Here is a 21,722-nt window from a genome sequence, read left to right as displayed (position 1 = left end):
TTCAGTAGAAACAGGAGAAATTTCATGGCATAAGGGGAGGGAGGGAGGGTACTGTTCCTTCTGCCAGCCCAGTCCATAGCCATCAGAGAAAGAGATCCTGGAGAATGGATAAGGATGTCAGTCTGTGGAGAAATAGCCCTTTGTCTGCAATGATGAGACCTGGAATGGGAGAGACAGATCTTTTATCTGTCTCTGCCAAAAGGGGAACCCAACAGGGGCCAACACTGCGACCGGAAGGCAAACATCACATTCTTATCTGAACTTGCACTGAACTTCAGGCTGTGACTTCAGAAAGGCACTCCATCGATTAAAAGAGGGTGAGGGAAAGGAGACTCACAGGAAATGAAAGAAGTAAAAGGACATCCCTAAAAACCAGCACAGAAAAGGAACCTAAGACTGCTGTTTCTAAAGCCTTAAAGTCTCCATTTAGGTACAGATTGCAGTCATCCCAGCCTCGATAATTATAGAACGATTGCAGAGCCTGCTCACCAGCCTTAGTGGGCTCTCTCTACCCTCCCCACCTATGGGGCTAGTCACCTTCCTATAGCGCAAGTCTGACCAACAGCTCTCAATTCAGGAATCTGCTATGACTCCTCATTGTAGTTTTTTGTTGTTTGGTTTTTTTTTTCTTTTTAGGTAAGGTGGGACCTATTTTAAAGGGATTTTTGGAGGCAATCATGGCAAATGACTTGCCCAGACTCACATAGCTGGATTTGAACTCAGGTTCTCTCCTAACTAGGAGAAGGGAGAAAAGCACTGACATGCTTGCCTCCACTCAAACTCCACTCAAACTCCAGCCTCTCTTCCCTTTGCTCAGGTTCATCCCTCCTCTCATCAATTTCTTCCTCACTCCCAATCTGTCAAGACTCTCTAGAATCCCTTCTTCTTCTGAGTGTCCACCCTCCCGGGTAAAACCGCAGCCTCCCTGAGCTGGAACAAGCTCCACCTCCATCCCTTTACAAGGATCTCTTCCACAACCTCCTGGAGAGACTCTGCTTGAGAACCTCCAGTGACAGGAAGCTCACTCCCTCCTATCCTTTCATCTAGGAAAAGTTCTGATTTCTAATTGATGTCCTGAGATCTAAATGATACTATGGGACAGTTCTCTAGGAGGGATCACCAAGAGGAAATTTAATTATTTTCATATAAATACAAAAAGTCAACAAAACACTTTTATAACATTTTAATTGAGGTAAAAGTTGCCTTTTTTTCATTATAGCTTTTTATTTACAAGATATATGCGTGGGTATTTTTTCAGCATTGACAACTGCAAAACCTAAAAGTTGCCTTTTTATAAAGCTCTCTTCCCCCTAAACCTCCAACTAGTACTAGTCCTGCCTGATCTTACCACCTCTACTTATTTAACATTTTTTCTACCATCTGAAAGATGAACCTCTCAGTGAGGAAGATCAGGAATTTCTAAATTACTATTTTCAAGCATAGAAAGCAGGTGTGTGAAGAATTGAAGTCTCTCTATGTTATTATTCTGTGTTCAAATGTCTAAAGGCTGCTAACACTGGAGGGAGAAATTAGATATGCTCTGTGTGGTTTCAGAAGGAAAAAATAGGAGCAGAAGAAGAGTTCTCAGAGAAGCAGGTTTCCCCTGGATATAACAGAAAACCTCATAATAATTAAGACTGTCCACAAATGGGCAGGACTGCTTGAAAGCTCCTGTCACTAGAGGCTGGACCTATGATGTGTCTTCTGGCTTCTAAATTCCATGGCATCCTGACTCTGCTGACTGTGATTAGCCTTGGGACATGTCACTGATTATCTATATCCTCCCTCTGGCTGAGAGATACATAGTATACTGACACAATATGGCTGCAATTTCACCCTCCCTCCCTCCATGGCCACTAGGAGACCAAAGACAGGCTCATCTCTGGGAGGTATTTATTCCTGTTATACTACCAGAATGACCCCTGCCATGTAAGCAAGAGATTGTCTTCCAGGAAAAGACTGATAAATGTTAGAGAAGATGTGGAAGACAGGGGCACTAATGCATTGTTGGTGGAGTTATGAACATTCTGGAGCTACACCCAAAGGGCTATCAAACTGTGCAAATCCTTTGATCCGACAATGTCTCCTACAGCGCCTAAAATACAATCCCTTCACTTTTTGGAGAAGAGAATTAAGACTCAGAAATGGGCATAGGGACTTTCCTCAAGATCACAAAGCTGATAAAGAGCACAGCTGGACTTGAAACAAGATGGCCAAATCACAGACCTAGGGTTGAAAAGATCAAAGTATCATACACCTAGCTCTGAGGCCATCTAGTCTAATCCCCTCATTTTACAGATGAAGAAACTGAGGCACAATTAAGCAATTTGTCCAAGGTTACCCAAGAACCAATCCTCCACTGTGCTTTGGCTCCTATGCACATTTGTGTGAAAGTAACAGAAGGTATAAGTATCACTACCTCTTCTACTTGTCATAGCCTCCTATAAACTATTCATCCTCCCTAATGAAAATCTTCTTTTTCCTATTTCATCTTTCCAAATCACCTGAGTTTAGTTATACCTGGTCATCTCCTTCTTCCATTTTCAGATTTTTTTGATTTGAGTAGGGGCAATAAGGGAGATTGTTCAGACCTGTGATTTTATTGGGGGTGAGGGGAACTTCCAGTATGGAAATTCCTTCCATTGGTATGGATCAGCCACTCTTTTGCAACTTAAAATCTTCAAGCTGCTTGGGGCCATCAAGAAATTATAATGATTTGCTCATGGTCACAAAGCTTTTATATATGTCAGAAGCAAAACTTGAACTTATTTTTCCTGGCTTTTCCTTTATAACCCACTACTCACTCTCAGATTATCACCATTAATTACTATTACATTATATATCAAGGATCCATGATTTCTTTAATGTTGCTGCTCAATTCAATAAGCAATTACTAAGTGCCTAATGTGTAAAGAAAACAAATGGAAACCATCCTTATTTCAAGAAGCTCAAAATATGGGGAGGAGCGAGAATAGGAAGGAAGAATACACACACAAAGAAATGACTCCAAGAGACAAAGGGGGGTGGGAGAGGTATCACAAAACAAATGGGAATATTAGAAAAGACCTCGCACAGAAGAATGTTCCAGGCTTATATAAAGGGACAAAGATGAGGAATGAAATGGCCAGTGTGGATTGAGTAATATTATTCCCCGCCTCTATAAAAAAAAAAAAAAAAGAGGGAGGTACATTTTTCTCCAAGGAAAAAAACAGCCAAGTTTCTTGGTCATTATAATTACACACACTTCAGTTTCTTTTTCTGTTCCTTCCTTAGCAGATAGTTCTTAATAAAGAGCAGTAGTCCAAAAAAAAAAAAAAAAAAAAAAAAGGTTTATCCCCTGAGGGCCAAAGTTGTGGAGCTGTGTATCTTGGCAATGGGAGAAGCTGGTTCCCGTTTGACAGGTATACAGTCCAAAGCTGACTGTACTTTTTTGGAAATTTAGAACCTTTAGAACTTATATTCATAGTCAGAGAACCTCAGAGCTGGGAGCTCATAGAACCTTGGGATTATAAAAGCACAAACTTTACAAGTTCTATGAGCTTCCATATAGGTGGGGTCTGACATGTACCAACAGTACAGCCTTTGAGAATGCTGGGTCATCTGCCATTTATAAGGAGACACTCATGGAGGCCTCACATAAAAAGAGAGCCAAAAATGAGAATTAACCTATTAGAATTAATTCCAAAAGCCATGATTTTTAAAAGCCTCTGTCAAAGTAGGATGATGTAGAAAAGGGTGTTGGATGGACTCTGCCACTGCTATTGGAAAGCCTTTGAAAAATTTATTTTCTTTCTGGACTGTTTCTTCCTTTGTAAAATGAGGGGTTTGCCTTAAGAAATTGTCTCCATGCAATGGCCCACTATGAGTCCACTATGATGGGGCAGCTGCCCAGATCCTGTCAGAGATATGATGGAAGCAGAAGGAAGAATGAGAGATTTGAAGGCCCGGGTGACTTGACTATGCAGACAGATTATGCTGATTTGTTACAAGGATTTTATTCTTATTTATTTTTATTAGGGGGAAGGAATTTGGAATGAAAGAAAATAAATGCATGTTCATTTTTTAAAAATTAAGTTGAAAAACTTAAAAAGGGAAGGGGAGGAGTTAGGGATCTTGGACCCAAAGAACAAATAATAAAACACATTTCCTTCTTTTTGGGATAGGGAACTACTAATGCAGAAAGTTGCGTACTATATCAAAAGTGGTTGCTTTCTTGGTTGGTTTTGCATAGCTTTTTCTTTCCCAACTTACAGAGTAAAGTTCAAGGAGGAGGACGAGAGTCTGTATTAGGATTGGGACAGTGTCAGGAAAGAAAGGCATACTTGGGAAATACTACGAAGGGGAAACTGACAGACTTTGGCGACAGATTGGAAATGGGGGATGAGAGAGTAAGGAATCCAGGGTAACTCCTAGGTCCGGAACTGGGTACCAGGAGGATGGGGGGTGGCCCCTCAGCAACAGGGATGGTGAAAGGTGGAAAAAGTTTAGTGATTGGTCAATAATAGGTCCCAGCCCAACCCTCACTTGATCATTATTTAGATTTTGATGGCTGAGAGTGAGCACAAATAGCGATTGTTTTGTCCTGGCCAGAATCCTAGAACTACCAGTTTGAAGGCAAACCAGGAGATTTTTTACTTCATTTTTTACCTAGTCTTAAATCACTGAATGGGGGTTGCCTCATACAAATTAAGACCTGGGAAAAACTTTAGCTTAAAAAGATCAGGACCTCCGACTGCATCCAGAGTCATCTTCAATTGTCCTGATCTGTATCTTGCCACTGGACTCAGATGACAATCTGAAGTCTGAAAAAGACTTGTGAAGAACAATGAAGTTGATGACTTTGTACAACTCTGCCTTACTTACAAGCCAACTCACTTGCAAATCAAGACATTACCTTCCTGATGTCACCGGTTGGTCCTCTCTGAGAATGAAGGACAAACAACAAAGGGAGCTTAGGGTTCTGAGAAGCTAATGTGACAAGAAAGAACATCCCAAACATGGGAAACAGCCCAAGCAAAGGTACAGAGATGGGAAATGGAATCCCTAGGAAACAGAACAGCAAATAAGCTAGCCTAACTGTTATAAAGCCAATATATGCATCAGGGAGTAATATGTAGTCACCCAGGAAAGAGAGGTTAGAGTCAGACTGTGAATGGTTGTAAGGGTCAAACAAAAAAGTTTGTACTTTACCCCAAAAGAAATAGGGAGCCAATGATGTTTCCTGAGCAGGGAAATAAAATGATTCTATCTGCACTTTAGGAATAACAATTTGACAACTTTGGAGAATGAAAAGAAAGCTGAGATGCATGGGGACCTATTACCATCATGCAGATGAAAGGGAAGAAGATTCTGTACTAAGGTAAATGTGGTTTGAAAAGAGAGAAGGGATGGATGCAAGGGATATTGAGGACACAAGGCTGAAAACATTTGGCAGTTGATTAGCTATAGAATTAGAGGAAAAATATAAAGTCAAGAGTATGTTCTAGGTGGTGAAGCTGGATTATGATGAAGCCAAAACAAACTCCCAAGAGTATATGACTTAGACCTAAAGGAGGGTTACATAAACAATTGTCAGAACTATGGAGAGGGAAAGAGTCTGGGACCAAATAAGATATGATAGTTGAACCCCTAGGAGTTGATGAGACCCCAGAGACAGTAGAATAGGAATCTTTAAACTTTTATTGAATCTTTGAGCAATCTGGTGAGGTCTATGGACCCTTTCTCAAAATAATACTTTAAAATACATAAAATAAAATACAAAAGATGACGAAGGAAACCAATCTTATTGAAATACAGTCACCACAAACAATTTTGATTTCCTGACCCCAGCTAAGGAATTTTGGTACAGAGGGAGGAGAGGAAAGAGTTCAGAAAAAAAAACTCTGAAGGCAACATGTGGATAGTGTGACCTTGTAAAGGAGGAAAAGAGTTAGTCTAAGAGACAGAAGGAGAACCAGAAGACTTCTGTGTCAGGAAAACCTAGGGATGAAAAAATACTGAGGAGGAAAGGGTGGTCAAGTGTCAAGAAGGATGAAGTTTGAGGGAAAAAGCCATTCATTAGATTTAAGGGGGATGGGCTGAGGAAGAGAAGAAAAGGGAGAGAGAGAGAGACAGAGACAGAGAGAGAGAGAGAGAGAGAGAGAGAGAGAGAGAGAGAGAGAAGGCAAGAGACAGAGACAGAGAAGAGAAAGAGAGAAAAAGAAAGAAAGAGACAAGAGATAAGAGAAAAACAGAAAAAGACAGAGAGAAAGACAGAAACAGAGACAGCTGAAGAGAGAGAAAGAGAGAGAGAGAAAGAGGGCTAGAGAGACAGAGATAGATAGACAGAAAGAGACACAGAGATAGAGAGAGACACACAGAGAATCATCAGAACTGGAAGGTGGAAAAGAGCAGTTTTAGTCAAATGGTAGGGACAAACACCAGATTGCAAAGGGTTGAGAAAGTGAGTGGGAGATGAGAAAGTGGAGTCAACAAGTATATACAGCATGTTTTTTCTAGGAATCTGGCTGTGAAAGGGAGGAGAAATAGAAGATGAGAGCTTGAAGTGATGGTAGGGTCCAAAGAAGAGTTAGTTGGTTTGTTTGTTTGTTTTTAAAGGATAGAGGAGTTCTGAGTGTATTAGTAGGCATCAGATAAGGAGCTAATAAACCTAGATAAGAAGAGGCTGAAAATTATTGAGGAAGAGGAAATGATGGGAGAGGGAGGAATCAAGGGCTGTCATTAGCAAGAAGCACCACCCTCTGAGCCAAGGAGGAGAGAGAGAGGGATAATGCTGTTTTAAAAGTGTACCATTGGAAAGGAGGGGGAGCTGTCAATGAGCCACCTCTCTTTCAGGGAAATGTCAAATGAAGTCCCCTGCTGAGGGGAGAGGACTAGGGAGTGGTGGGAGACTTGAGAAAAGAAATGAGACAGACATTGGAAGGAGGGCAATGATGTGCCAATCAAGGTGGAGCAAAAGATCCTCATCAGTACAGGGGAGGATCAGAGAAGAGTTTGGTTAATGGGCATAATGCAGGGACTGGACTGGATCCTCTTGAGAGACCCAGCCTCTCTGGCTGAGGATCACAAATCAAGTCAACAAGTATCTATTACGCACCTGCTCTGTGCAAGGTACTGTGCTAACTTCTGAAAATACTAAAAAGGGCAAAAGCAAAATGCCTGCCCTAAAGGAGTTCATAGTCTAACAGCAGAGACAACATGCAAACGATATACAAGAAATGGAGCAGAAATATCCAAAGCGATCCCAGAAAGAAGGGTCTAGCATGATGGGGGTGGGGAAGACTGGCAGAGAGAGGATTTGAGCTGAGACTGGAAGGAAGCCAGGAAAGCCAGGAGACAGAGATGATGGAGAGTATTTCTGGTGAGGGAGACAGCCAGAAAAAATGTCTAGAGTTGAGAGATAGAGTTCTTGTTCCAAGAACAGCAAGGAGGCCAGTGTCATTGGATTTTCTAATATGTGGAGGGAGATAAGGTGGGGGGGGGGGGGAGGGAAACAAACTAAAAAGGTAGAAGAGCAAATTCTAAAGTTTTAAAAGCCAGAGAATTTTATAGTTGATCTTGAGTTGATTTTGGAGGAAGTCAGTGACTTTGGCTAAGAGTTTAGTGAATGTTGTCGTTGGGTCTTTCAGTTGTGTCTGATTCTTCATGACCCCATTTGAGATTTTCTTGGCCAAGATACAGTCAGTGGTTTGCCCTCCAGCTCATTTTACAGATGAGGAAACTGAGGCAAACAGGGTGAAATAACTTGTCCAGGGTCACACAGCTAATGTCAGATGTTGGATTTGAATTCAGGAAGATGAGGCTTTCTGACTCCAAGCCCAGAGCTCTGTGCACTATGGCAGCCCCCAGCTGCCTTATAGCTTAGTGAATTGGGGTATGGTGGGATGGGTGATACAGTTAATCCTGAATTTTAGGAAGATCTCTTTGATAGTTGAGTTGGGAATGGACCAAACTGGAGAAAGACTCGTGGCAAGTGGACTCATCAGCAGGTTATTGCAATAGTTGAGCATGAGGTCATAAGGGCCTGCCCCAGGCTAATGGCACTATTAGAACAGAAAAGGTGGCTTGTACAACAGAAGTTGAAAAGGAAGAATCAGCAAGAGAGAGGACAATGGAGGCCAAATGTAGATCACAACATAGTATTTTCGCCTTTTTTTGTTGTTCTTTGCTTACTTGTTTTTTTCTTTCTCATTTTTCCCCTCTTCATCTGATTTTTCTTGTGCAGCATGATAAATGTGGAAATATATTTAGAAGAAATGCACACGTTAAACCTATATTGGATTACTTACTGTCTAGGAAAGGGAGGAAAGGAAGAAGAAGAGAGAAAAATTTGAAACATGAGGTTTTGCAAAGGTGAATACTGAAAACAATCTTTGCTTGTATTTTGAAAGATAAAAAGCTATTATAAAAATAAAAGAAATAATCAGCAAGACTTGGCAACAGATTTGGCTATGGGCAAAGGAAGGATAATGACTAGATTGTGAGTCTAGGTAAATGGGAGGATGGCAGTGCCCTCAACAATAATACGGAAGTCAGGAATAGAGAAAGATTTGGAGGAGGGGAATTAATGAGTTCAAATTTACACATGTTAACTTTTAAATGTCCATGGGACAAGCAGTTAAAGATGTCCAACAGGCAGTTAGAGATTCAAGACCAAAAGTCAGAAGAAAGATTAAAGCTAGAAAATTAATTGAGAGTCATCTGCATGGGAGCTGATGAACCCAGTGAAACATTACAGTAGGAAGAGAGAAAAGAGTTCAGAACAGAGCCTTGGAGGATACCATGATTAGTAAATGAAACTTAGATGCAAATTCAGCAAAAGGGTATTGAAAAGGAATAGTCAGAGATGCTAGATGGCACAGTAATAGAGTACTGGCCCTGAATCCAGGAGGACCTACCTATATGTCTTACCCATGGGACCCTGAGAAAATCACTTAACCCCAATTGCCTCTGCAAGAAAAGAAAAAGAAAAAAGAAAAGGAATAGTCAGAAAGGTGGGAAGAGAACCAGGAGGGAGTAGGACCTAAAAAGTGGCAACCTAAAAAGAAGTAAAGAGGAATAGTAATCTAAAAAGAAGAGAGTACCAAGTAGGAAAGAGTGGTCACAACGTCAAAATTCGCAGAAAGGCTCAAGAGAATGAGAAGCGAGAAAAGACTTGGCAACTAAAAAAGATTTGGCAACTAAGAGATCATTAGTAACTTTGGAGAAAAGAACTATAGCTGAATGGCGAGGTCAGAAGCCAGACTGCATTTAGGAAGAGAGTAAGAGGGAAGGAAGTGGAGGAGTACAGGGCCTTTTCCAAGAGTTTAGCCATGAAAGGGAAATGAGACATGGGACTATACCTATTGAGAATGGACAGTGAGGAGTTTCTGAGAGTGGAGGAAACATAGACATTTTTGTAAGTGACTGGGAGACTGAAGAGAGAGAGAGAGTGAGGATGATAGAGATGGACAAGATGGGATGGGATGGCTTGTGCATGTAGAAGCGTTTCCCTTGACAAGGAGAAAGGTCAACTCTTCATGTGAGGCAAGATGAAAGGGGAGGCAGAATGAAAATACAAGTAACTTGAGGAGGATGGGAGGAGAGCTCTCAGCAAATGGCCTCAATTTTTTTCAGTCAAGGTCCTCAGCCAAGATCCCAAATACCCTAAGGGTCTGGGTTAAAAGGCAGACAACCTGAGAATCTTAAAGACTTCAGAGATTACCAGCATCACTACAAAAAAAAAGTCAAGACCATCTGAGATCCCAGTGATCAGTGGTCAAGTAGAGACTATGATACTAGACCTAAGATCCCTTATATCACCTGACTCTTGGCCCTTGTCCAGAATGGAGATAATGAGGGGACCTGGTCTGGGCTGTTCCCCACCCCCAAACCCAAACTAAGAACATGAGACACAACTGCTCCAATTTCCCCTCCTCCCTCATGCTCTCTGCCAATGCTAGGGACCCTGGGGATGGCAAAAATGGGTTTTCAGGCCAATGACTGGAGCGGATGATGGTGCATTATGGGGGCCCTTGTCCCTGATGAAAGGGGCCCTAGGTTTTTGAATCAGAGGAATGAAGGTCCAGATACAACTTGGCTGCTTATGTGTCCTTGAATCACATGTGACCTTATCCAAGCCTTGGTCTCCTATTCCTCAAAATATTTCTACCACCTAATTTAGGGAACTAATTAAGGATAAAATAAAATCCTTGAAGCATTCTATAAACCTCAAAGTGGGACTTTGTTGGTTCTTGTTCCTATTAATGACTCAGATTATTGATAGAGAAATGAGAGCTGTTATTATTATTATTTCTCTCTTCCTTTCTATTATATACATGATCTAACATGAATGACTCCCTCCAACCTCACCTTCCTTCATCTCTCACTTGAGAGGCCCTGGGAGCTGATGGGAGCTACATCTGACAGAAGGTAAACTTCCTTATTTAGTATTCCTAGTGCAAAGCATATAAGAAGCATTTAATAAAAGCTTATTGGCTGGTCAATCTTCCAAGATAAACATGCCCCCCAAATCCCAGGTTCACTCCCCATGGAGCTATCAATCAGCTACTGTCTCTAGTCCTGACAGACAGAACTTGGGTTTATCCCCAGGCTGAGCCCAGAATCTGGGACCTTTACTCTTCACCTTTCCTTTTCCCAGGCTTCCAGACCAAGGGAGCAGGAGATAAAATTCATAAAAAGATAGATTGTCAGAGCTGAAAGGGAACAAGGACCATCAGAACCAGAAGAGACCCCAGAACATAAAATGTGAGAACTATACATCACCCAAAATCCAACAAGCAATGAGTAAGTACCTACTATATTTCAGGTACTATACTTAGTGCTAGGGAAGCCAGATCTTGTTCTCATAGAGCTTATATTCTATCAAATAATGAATGCCAGACCTGGAAAGAACATCAGAAATCAGTCAGTTCACCATTTTCATTGCAAAGATGAGAAACAGGAAAGGGACTTGATTAAGGTCACCCAGCATCTCAGGTGTCAGGGATTTATTTCAAGCCCTTTGTTACTCAGCTCCACCTATGCTGCCTCCCTTCCAGTCACAAAGACCTATTACTTTTGTTGTTACTTTCATCATCATCATCACTAGCATTAACATAGCACTTTACAACTATTAATTCACTGGATCCTCACAATGAGGATGTATGGATATGAGTATGATTAAATTATGAGTATGAGTAAATTAAAGCCTAGGGTTACATGATTTACCTTGGGTCACAAGGCTATTAAGTGTCTCAGTCAGGATGTGAACTCAGGCTTTCCTAATTCAAGGTCCAAAATATTATCGATTATATCACTTAGCTATACCAGTATCACAATCAATCAATCAATCATTTAAGTACTTACAATGTGCTAGACATTAGAGATATCAAGACAAAAAAATGGAACAATGCCTTCCTTTCAGGTATTTACACTCTATGACCCGGGGAACCAGAAAAAATGTCCTACCAAAGGTAGCAAGCATAGGAATTAATCATCTGCACCACTTAGCCATACCAATATCACAATCAATCAATCAACAGGCATTTAAGTACCTACAATGTGCTAGACACTGGAGATATCAAGACAAAAAAAATGGAACAATGCTTTCCCTTCAAGTACTTACACTCTATTTACCACGAGTCTATCTATAAGCATATACAATATCAAATAAACACAAGGCATTAGGACCTGGGGAACCAGAAAAGATGTCCTACCAAAGGAACCCACATGTGCAAAAAAGTTTGTGCCAGCACTTTTTGTAGTATCAAGAAACTGGAAACCAAGTGTGTGCCCATCAGTTGCAGAAAGGCTGAATAAGTTTTATATTATATGAATGTTATGGAATATTATTGTTCTATAAGAAACGATCAGCAAGATGAATACAGAGAGACCTGGAGAGACCTACATGAACTGACGCTAAGTAAAATGAGCAGAACCAGATCATTCATTGTACATGGTGACAGCAAAATTATACAATAATCAATTCTCATGGACATGGCTCTGTTCCACAATGTGATGATTCAAGCCAGTTCCAATGGTTTTGTGATGAAGAGAGCTAACTACACCCAGAGAGAGGAGTGTGAGAACAGTTATTAATGTTCTCTCCCGTGGTTCTTACTCTCTATCTTTTAATTTTTTTATTTACTTATCTCTGTACATGTTGCATCCTTAAGAGGAATATCTATTCCTTCAGGACACAATCATTTGATTTGGGCTTTTGTAACCCTAGCAGCAAGTCCAAGGCCTTGCTCTTAGCAGGTACCACATAAAAGTTTGCTGAAGTGTGCTCTAACATTCAGTGTTCTAAGATTTCTTCCTGCTTTAACAGTCTATACCCTACACAAAGGTAGAGCTCAAAGCAGGGAATAAAAGGCAGACCTGGAAGGGGCGGGTCTTTCCTTCTTCTCTAGAGGTCCTTCTGTCCAGGAAATCTGCTCTCACCTATAGGATTCAGTCAATGTCCTCCTCCCCCAGAGAAATGATTTCAGCCTCTCTCTCCAACCACAATCTCACCAATCTTGTCCAACTAGTTTTCATCCACATACCCCACCCCCTCAGGTTGGGGGAGCAGGGTTGATGCTGGGAGAGGCCCTAAAGCCAGAATCTTGGATCAGAGCCTAAAAGACTGAAAGGGGCTAAAAAGACCAGTTAAAACAACACCTTTACTTTACAGATGGACAAGCTAAGACCCAGAGCAAAAGGGACATAGACAAAGCTTGATAAGGCAGTGGCAGAACTAAAACTGAGTCTGTCTGCTTCCCTTCAGAGGTCAGGAACCAAGACCCAGGAAGCAAACAGCTTTAATGGAGGGAGCTAAACTCAGTAATTTCAGTTTTCTACAGGGATTTACCATCTTCACACACTTTTCTAGCCATGGTTTTGTGAGATAAGTAGGCAGTGCAAAAACTATTATTTCCTATGAACTATATGAACTGATGCAGAAGGTAAGAAATAGAATGAAGAAAACAATATATATAAAGACTATACCAATGCAAATGGAAGGAATAATGGGGAAAAAAAACAAAGGAATTGAATGCTAGTCAATTGTAATAACCAGCCTTCATCTTAGAGAAAAGCTAAGAAAACGGACCTTCCTTGTTTCTCTGCAGCAGAGCTTGGGAACTATGGGTGTAGAACATAGCAGATACTATCATATTCAGTTGATATTTTTGATTAATTTTACTGAACTGCTTTTTTTCCCTTTCCTTTTTTTGTTCTTTGTTACAAGAGATATCTGGCTAAGTAAAGGTGTAGTGAGGGATATATTCAGAGATGAAGATAAACTGAAACAAAATATCAGTAACAATTACACTTTTAAAAAGAAATAATAAATAAAATGACCCATGATAAAGACATAGAAGAAAAAAATAACTATTATTTCCATTTTCCATATTAGGAAATTAGAATCAGAAGAGGTAAAATAGAATAAAATATGATAAATATTAAAGTCACACTGTGTGCTGTGCTCTGTATTGGGTACCAGGGTTAAGACAAGACTTGGAGCCTTGCTTTAAAGAGACCATGTTGGCAGCTGAGTGGAGGATGGGCTGCAGTGAGGAGAGATTAGAGTTAGGAAAACCAACAAGCAGGCTGTTGCAACAGCCCAGGCACAAAGTTGAGAAGACCCTGTACCAGGGGAGTGGTTATATGAGTAGAGAAGTAGTGTTATCACTCAAAGATTAAAGAAGGGAGGAAGTGACGGTGGGAAAACTATTAATTAGTGGTCTATCACCATAGTCCTAGAAGATCTAGAAAGGACCTCAGAAGCCACTAACCCAACTCCCCCATTTTACATGAGAAAATTGTGACCTGCCCAAGATCACACAAAGGATCAGTGTCAGAGGTAGAATTTGAATCTATGTCTTAGACAGAAGCCTTTCCATTGTACCACTCTGACATCCTTCTCATGGGACAATAAGGACCTGGGGATAGTGGTGTAGCAATAGAAATGGATTGGTGGGAACATATGTGAAACATGGCACAGGGGCAGAATTATCAAAAATAAAAATAACTGATTAAATATGAAATGGTTAAAGAAAAGGAATAATTCAAAATGGCACCAAAGTTAAAAATAGGAGAAGTCTAGGGGTAAAGAGTTGTTTGGGATGTGTTGGGGCTGAGGAGGGCAACTCTGAAGCATATGAGAGAGCAGTGAAGAATAAGGAGTGTCACAGACCTACATCCAGGAGAACCAGCAGCTTTTCCAAACTTTTACTTCTACTTGGAGTCAAGAAGACTGAGTACGAACCCCACCTGTAACAATTACTAGCCGTGTGACCAGGAACATGATGTTTGACTATTTCATTGCCTCAGATTCTTCATCTATAAAATCAAGAGGCTGTACTAAGAGGCCTTTATGAACTCTTCTAGCTCTAAATCTATGATTTTATGACCTTTCTAACTCAAGTCCCCACCTTCATCCTTGCTTCTTTCTCAACCAAAGATTTCACCTCCTCCTGTTCAAAGAAGACTCATCCTGATATGAATCCTTGCATCTCAACACCTCAAGAGCTCTCCAGGTCCTCAACCTCGCCACCCCCTCTATTCCATTCTCAACGGCTTCTCAAAGCCTACCAAGATCAAGCCCTCCATATGTCTTCCAGGACCCTGGTCCATCAATTATCTGCTATCTCTCCCTCCTGTATCTTCAATCTCTCTTTACTGGAGGGCAACATAGTGCAGATGTTAGAGAGCACTGGTCTGGAGTCAGGAAGTCCTGGGTTCAAATGCTACCTCAGACATTTACTGGCTAGCCCTTAACAACTTACTGAATCTAAGCTTCAATTTCCTCATCTGTAAAACAGGATTGTAATAGCACCTGCCTCATGGTGTAAAAGTGCAATAAGATAATATATGTAAAGTGCTTGATCAGTCTTAAATCACTATATAAATGGGTGGCATTATTAGTATAGAGGGAGGTAAGTGGTACCCAGCTATGTGACCATGGGCAAGTAACTTTAACCTATCTGCCTCAGTTTCCTTATCTGTAAAATGAACTGAAGAAGGAAATGGCAAACCACTTCAGTATCTTTGCCAAGAAAACCTTACAAGTCATGAAGAATCAAACATAACTGAAATAACTGAACAGTTATTAGAATTGGTGTCTTTACTGTACATATTTAGTCTGTATCAGCATGCTTGCTGTCTTAGGGAGGGAAGAAGGGAAAAAAATCTAGAACACCAAAGTTTCATGAAAAGGAATATTGAAAACTATCTTTACATGTATTTGGAAAAATAAAATAAACTACTATTGAAATGAAATACTTTTGAAAAAATACATGTATACTTGGGGGGGTGCAGTATTGTGAGTTCTAAATTGCTGGGGCTTATCCAGGGAGGAATGGTCAGACAGGTTGGAGGAGCAGAAGGATTGTCCCTGTGTGTCAATTTCAACCTTTCCCCTGGAGACTTTTCACCCTCTTCTTTCAACCCTTAATCCCATCTCTCTCTGACCTATGTAGCCCAATCCTCTGGGAAGAAGAGTCTACACTTGCTTCTACTTCCACCACTGTCTTCTTTCTAGTTTCCTACTTTTCCCACTCACTCATTCCAAAATATCTTCCAATCAGATTTTTACCCCAATTCCATTAAATCCAGTCTCTCCAAAGTCACCAAAACTTGGCTCAGCTGCTAAACCGCATTAAGAGTCTTTGTTCGGTCATTCCTCCTTGATTTCCCTGCAGTATCTGGCACTCCTAAGAGCCTCCTCTCCCTTGCACCCGAAGCTCATCTGGTTCCTGAGACACCAAACTTTCTCCTGGTTCTCTGTAAGCTGGCTGAACACTCCTCACTGATGAATCTTCTTCCTCTAACTGCCTCTGAGTGGGTGTCACCAGTGCTGACTTGCTATTCTCTCTTGGTGATCTCATTCACTCTCATGTATTTAATTATCACTGCCATGCAGATAATCCATAAATTCAATCTCTGGCCCCAATCACTCCCACGAGTTCCAGTTCTTCATTTCTATGGCGCCCCTCATCTCAAAGGCAACATATATCTAAAACCCCACCCATCATCTTCTCCCACCTCCCAATTTTAATTCTTCCTTCTCCCTGACCCACCCTCCATATCTGATTGCTCAATCTGCTGACTCTCCCTTATCAAACCTCCTTTCATTTATTCCCTCCTCTTCACTCACATAGGCATCAGAGTGCCTTCAGTCTCTTCCCTTCTGCCATCTACTGCGCTGCCAGAGTGATCTTCCTAACACACAGGATCTGGCCATAGCACCACCTTTCAAAATCTGCCAATGGCTCTCCACAGAACAAAGTTATACTCCTCTTAGTCTGGCACTCAAGGCCCTCAGGTAGATTCCAACCTACCTATCTACTCCCATTCAGGTAAACCTGTGCTCCAGCCAAATTGGGTTGCATTAATGTTCCCAATCCTCCTCTTGTCCTCTCATTCTCAAAGAGTTGATCATCCGAATTCTGGAGACCAATTCATGCCAATAAAAATTCCCTTCCTTCAAAGTTTAGCTTAGATCACACCTCTCTCCAAGAAGTCTTCCCTATCCGGCCTCAAATTCCAGAGAGATTTTTCCTACACAATGACTACAATAATGTAAGTGGAAAGAACCAAAAAAACAAAAAACAAAACAAAACAAAACAAAACAAAAAAACCTTGAAACTGGACACTGGGTAATTATATGACCAAGTTTAGTCCAGAAGGAAAAAAAAAAGAAACTTACATCTTCTCCCTCCTTCCAGAGGCACTGGTTTATAAGTTCAAAATATCATATATACTATCAGACTAGTGTGATGTGTTTATTAATTTTAGTGGACTATATTTCCCAATTTCCCAAACATATATTACAATAGGATACTGAAACTTTAAAAAAAAAAAAATAGAAGAATTTCTGAGCTGCAAGTCCAGAGAGCAGCCCCTCCACAAACATTTATGTTTATTCATTAGTCTTTGTATGGTGCTGCAAACACAAAAGGGAATTAATAAATGTTTCTTGTTTTAAATAGAATTTATTTGATGTTTTAGGGGAAAATGACAAAAATTCTATTTATTTATTAACATAAAATAAAATGTAGTAATATCATGATTTTTTTAAAAAAGGGATTTCTGCTACTTCACATTTCCCATAGCCCTTTTCATGAATCTCTCTCTTTTGCACTGATCTCATTCTCCCTTGTAGTATAGACATTTCTGTACATAAAACATTTTTGTACATTATAGTGTAATCCCCTTGAGGCAAGAGACTTTGTCTTTTTATCTCTGCAGATGAACAATTAGACACACAGTAGGTATCTAAAGAAATGCTTAAAGAAGTAAATCAAGTTTTTCTTGTGCAGCACAATAATTGTTTAAATCTGTATACATATATTGGATTTAACATATATTTTTAACATGTTTAACATATATTGGATTACTTGCCATCTAAGGGAGAGAGTTGGGGAAAAAGGGAAAATTTGCAACACAATATTTTGCAAGGGTCAGTGTTGAAAAATTATCCATGCATATGTTTTGAAAATAAAAAGCTTTAATAAAATAAAAAGAAAAAAGGAAAAAAAAGAATTAAAATCAAGTCTCTATTCTTGGCACATCATGCTGATCCTTGATAGAGGAAGAAAGCTGCTTTTCACATTTTACCCCAATTTCCCATTTTAAGACCTTAAGTGATACAAACTAGACTCAGAGAAGCCACATAAACTACAACCCCTCTCTCTATCATGCCCGACCCAGGCCGGCTGGCCTATCCCCTATCACCTGTCCCCATCACTTTCTCAATGGAGGATGGTGTGAAGCATCCCCTCCAGGTTTAGGGCTCAGTTTCCCCAGGATACCCAATGGAACTACCACAGTAGTGGGCTCCCGGACTGTCTCTGACATTCAAGGGGTTCCAGTGAAGCCAGGTTAAGATGCTTCAGCTGGAACAATTTCAGGGAGATCCTCAGACAGGGAACTCAGGAAAATATAAATAGCGCCATGATCCATTTAGGAAGTGTTATTGTTAAAAATGGTCCCTTAAGAAAAAATAGGATTGCAGCTTTTGTGTCCATCTGTCTCAGAAATGAGATGAGATCTTTGATCAAAGAGAAGAAACCAGCAGAATAGCTCCTGAACCTCCCGCCATCTGTGCCCAAAGGAGGGTCCTGGTGCCCCTAAGGGTGCAGAGGCAAAAACCCACAGCTTCCCATCCCACCCAAAAAAAGACCAGTAAAACAAACTGAGGCTCTACAAGGCAGGGCCCTCAAAGGGTTAGAGTTATTCTGCCTGACAGAATGAAAGGAAGAAGTTACAAAATGGCAAAGTGAAGCTTGATAGAAAGAAAACATTGTAACAATGACTATTATCACAAAGATGAGTGGGCAGTCCTGGGAAGTGATGAGCTGCCCATTAAGTCTAGTTGGCCATTTGCTGTTGACACCATAGGGAGGATCCCTGCTCTGATGCAGGTCAGACAAGATGCCCTGAATTTCTAGGAGATCTTCTAGTCTAATCTGACCCCCTCATCATTTCACAGAAGAGACTGGGAAACCCTTCCCCTGCAGAAAGACTAGGGCAGAGCAGGGATGAGCTAGGACCCTGCTTTCCTAGCTTGGACTTGGATGAACCTCAATTTTCTCACCTGAAAAATAGCAATAATTGTACTCTTGTACAGAAGAGCTGTAATGAAAGGCTGGATGGAAAGCCTGTCTAGTCATCAGTCAGTTAATGTACCTTTATTAAATGCTTACTGTGTGCCAAGCACTGTGCTAAGCATCAGGGATTCAAAGAGAGGCAAAAAGAATCCTGCTTTCAAGGAGCTTACCTTCAAAACGGAGAAAACAGTATGTAAATCACTATGTACAGACAAGAGATACACAGGCTATAAGGAAGGTAATCTCAAAGAGAAGGCCTTAGCATTTTAGGGAACTGGGAAAGGCTTTTCGTGGAGGCTTAGAAGTGCTCCGGCATGGCCTCTTCTCACTGCAAACCTAAGAATCTCCAGACCTCTTGGCCCTAGGACATTGTAAATTCTACTTTCCAAGGCCTCAGAGCCTGGGAGGGGCAGAGTAAGGCCAGCCCATTCAAACCAGAGCATCAATGAAGCCAGAGACCATGGCTTCCCTTTAGACCAAGGCCAGAAGGTAAGTTCTTCCAGAGCCCCAAGGGTTAAGAGGCCTGGGTGAGAAAGGAAGGAGAGTCAGCCCCCTGTGGTGACGGGTGGCTGTATCCTGAGGTCAGCGGCTGGACGGGCCAGGAGCCCAGCTCCCTCTTCCCCCTCCCCCTCTCTTAGGAACAGAAGCCATTTGTTCCCCGGGCCTGGACTGCTTAGAGCTCTGGGTCCCCCCAGGGTCGGGGGGGGGGGGGCTTTAACTGAGCCCAGAAACTCCCCCTCCCCTTTAGCTGGCTGGCTCTCTGAGGGCATTCTTTTCTCTAGGGCCCTAAGCCTCCTCAGAGGAACAGAGCTTGGGGTGATCCTTGGGGTCACGTCTAGGAAGGGAGCAAGCACGAGTCTCAGCCACTCGTCCCACTATAGTCTAGTCTCCTAGACAACAGCCAGCCAACTGAAGGGGAGTAAGGGGAGAGAGTGTCGGGGCTGGAGAGCTAAGGATGAAGGGGAGGGGATAGCTAAGGGCCCAGGCAGAGAATGGTGAAAAGTTCAGATCCAAATCTTGCCTAACAGGATAGGTCACAACCTCTTCTGAGTCTCTCATCTCTATGCTCCCCTCCAGCCCAAATGCTTCTCTCCCCAAGGATTGTGCAAGAGGTGGAGGAAAGATGAGTTGGTTCAGATCCTACCCGCAAGGAGATCACAATATGAGAGAGACTGAATTCACATAGAAAAAAAGCAGAACAAGGCTTTGGTTCTAAGGGTTAATGGAGCACAAAGAAGGGATAGATCAAAGTTGAAGTGGGAGTTAGGGTGGCTTTCCTGGAGGGGCTGGTACTTAATCTGAATCTGGATAGGGGATAAGAAGCATACACTCAGAGTAGGAAAACCATCTTGGGCAAAGATGAAGAGGGGAAAAGGGACTTGACCCTTGCAGAGGGTAGCCAGAATGGTCACAGAACATAAAGGAAGAGACATCTGGAAGGAAGGATGGAAGAGACTTTTTTGGAAGCCTAAAATAGCAACCAAAAAGTCTGGTCTAGATTCTTTCCTGGACTTCAGGGTCCCTTAGAGAGAGACTTCCTTATCCCACATAAGAAGCCAGCTGAAAATGACACCTTATTGAGCTCTAAGTCCTGAGTTTGGGGCCCCATCTAGGTTTAACCATAACTTCCCACTTCTATAGCACCTTAAGGTTGACATGTGTCATCTCTACACTTTCATTACCGCAGCTCTATGAAGTGGATGGTACAGGAATTTTAACCCCCATTTTACAGATGATGATACTGAGACCCAGAGCTGAAGAGCGATTTGGCTGAAGTCAAATGGCTAGTAAGGGTCAGAGGCATGACTTTAAGCCAGGTCTCCTGACACAGGACTAGGATTTTTCTCCACAATCACATCGCCTCCTAAAGTTCGGCTTTTCAGGTCACCTGTCGTTTTCCATTTTCTAATCACTCCAAGGTCCTGCCTGGATCAGGTCCCTCCAACGTCCGGGGTCCAGATCTCTCGTGACCCCATTCTGAACTAAAACTGTCCTAGCCTCCTGCCAGCACCAGAAGACTCACCTTCGGCAGAAAAGTGGAGGGCTCCGCTGACCCAAAGGAGGTAGTGACAATCCCAAGAAGCACTTCAATCCTGGTGGCTCATTGGGACCCTCGGTGAAGCGCCCTTCCTCTCCACCTAGCTCCTCCCAGACACCTCCCTCCCCAGGGAACTTCCTGGCCCAAGCCCCCTCAAATCTGAGCCGCTCATTGCTGAAACAGAGCTCGGGGCTCGCTGGCTGGCTGGCTGACTCAGGCTGGCCTGGGAGCCTCCCCCTGAGGAGCTCCCGGCATCCACTCAGGGCTGCTGCTCCCTCCAAGCCAGCCCACAAGGACTTCAGTGTGTTGTGTCTTCCCCTTGCTAAGGCGAGCGAGGGGCCGCAGATCTCCGGGACACCGAGGGAGCCACAGACCATCACAGCTGGAAGGACACTTGGAGATCGGACTTTACAGAAGAAAATGATACCCAAAGAGAACTGATTGACCCCAAGCTCCTATCTCGAGTTAGGATACAAGTCTAGGGTAGAGAACGAGTGGCCTGTCTCCCCATGCAGGGCTCCCTGAGCCCCTTTCCCGCACCCTGGGACGCTACCTCCAGGAAGCCCTTCTGGTCTGGTTGGCTAGGGGCTGCCTCCCTGCCTTACTTCTTTGGCTCTCGAATCCTCCCCATTGCCCCCCACACACCCACCCCGCCGCCTCACGGGCTGCTGGCGGGATAAAATGACCAGTGGGGGGGAGGGGGGGCAGGCGTGGGTCAAAGGTAACCTCTCAGGATCCTAGAACACCTTGAGACTAGATAAGATTCCTCAGTTTATCAATCGGGAAAATGGGAGAACCAGGGGTCGAGGAGAGGTACTGACCTGGCTCCCGCGCAGCGCGGACCCAGGCGTCCGAATTCTCTCAGCGCCTCCGCGGACTAGCTGCAGCCCCGGCCCCCCGAGCTTCCGCCCGCCCCACGTGACGCCCCCGGGGAGGGGCCGGGGCCCGGGCTGAGCAGGGGGTTGGGGGAGGCCGGGCCCGCCTCCTCTGGGTCAGGCTGTCGCTTGCGGAGTCCGTCTGGGCTGTCTTTCTGTTTCTCTGTCTCGTCTCTTCCTCTCCTCGCAGGCTGGCTGGCTCTCACGTTGGTGAGATGAAGACGTTGCCTTGGG

The 21,722-nt window shown here is 42.7% G+C and overlaps 1 protein-coding gene across 1 annotated transcript in view; it reads right to left on the bottom strand.

Moving 5' to 3' along the window:
* ARAP1 (ArfGAP with RhoGAP domain, ankyrin repeat and PH domain 1) overlaps positions 1-21,514 on the bottom strand; it is a 109,628-nt gene extending 88,114 nt beyond the window's left edge. Inside the window, exon 1 of the mRNA XM_031961499.1 lies at positions 21,435-21,514. The gene's annotated coding sequence lies outside the window, so the exon portion shown is untranslated. The remainder of the gene's footprint in view (positions 1-21,434) is intronic.
* Between the last annotated feature and the right edge of the window lie 208 nt (positions 21,515-21,722).

Source organism: Sarcophilus harrisii, chromosome 3 (genome assembly GCF_902635505.1).
Source record: "Sarcophilus harrisii chromosome 3, mSarHar1.11, whole genome shotgun sequence".
NCBI lineage: Eukaryota > Metazoa > Chordata > Mammalia > Dasyuromorphia > Dasyuridae > Sarcophilus > Sarcophilus harrisii.
Note: the sequence above shows the minus strand (reverse complement) of the source record. Positions and strands in the feature narration are given on the sequence as shown.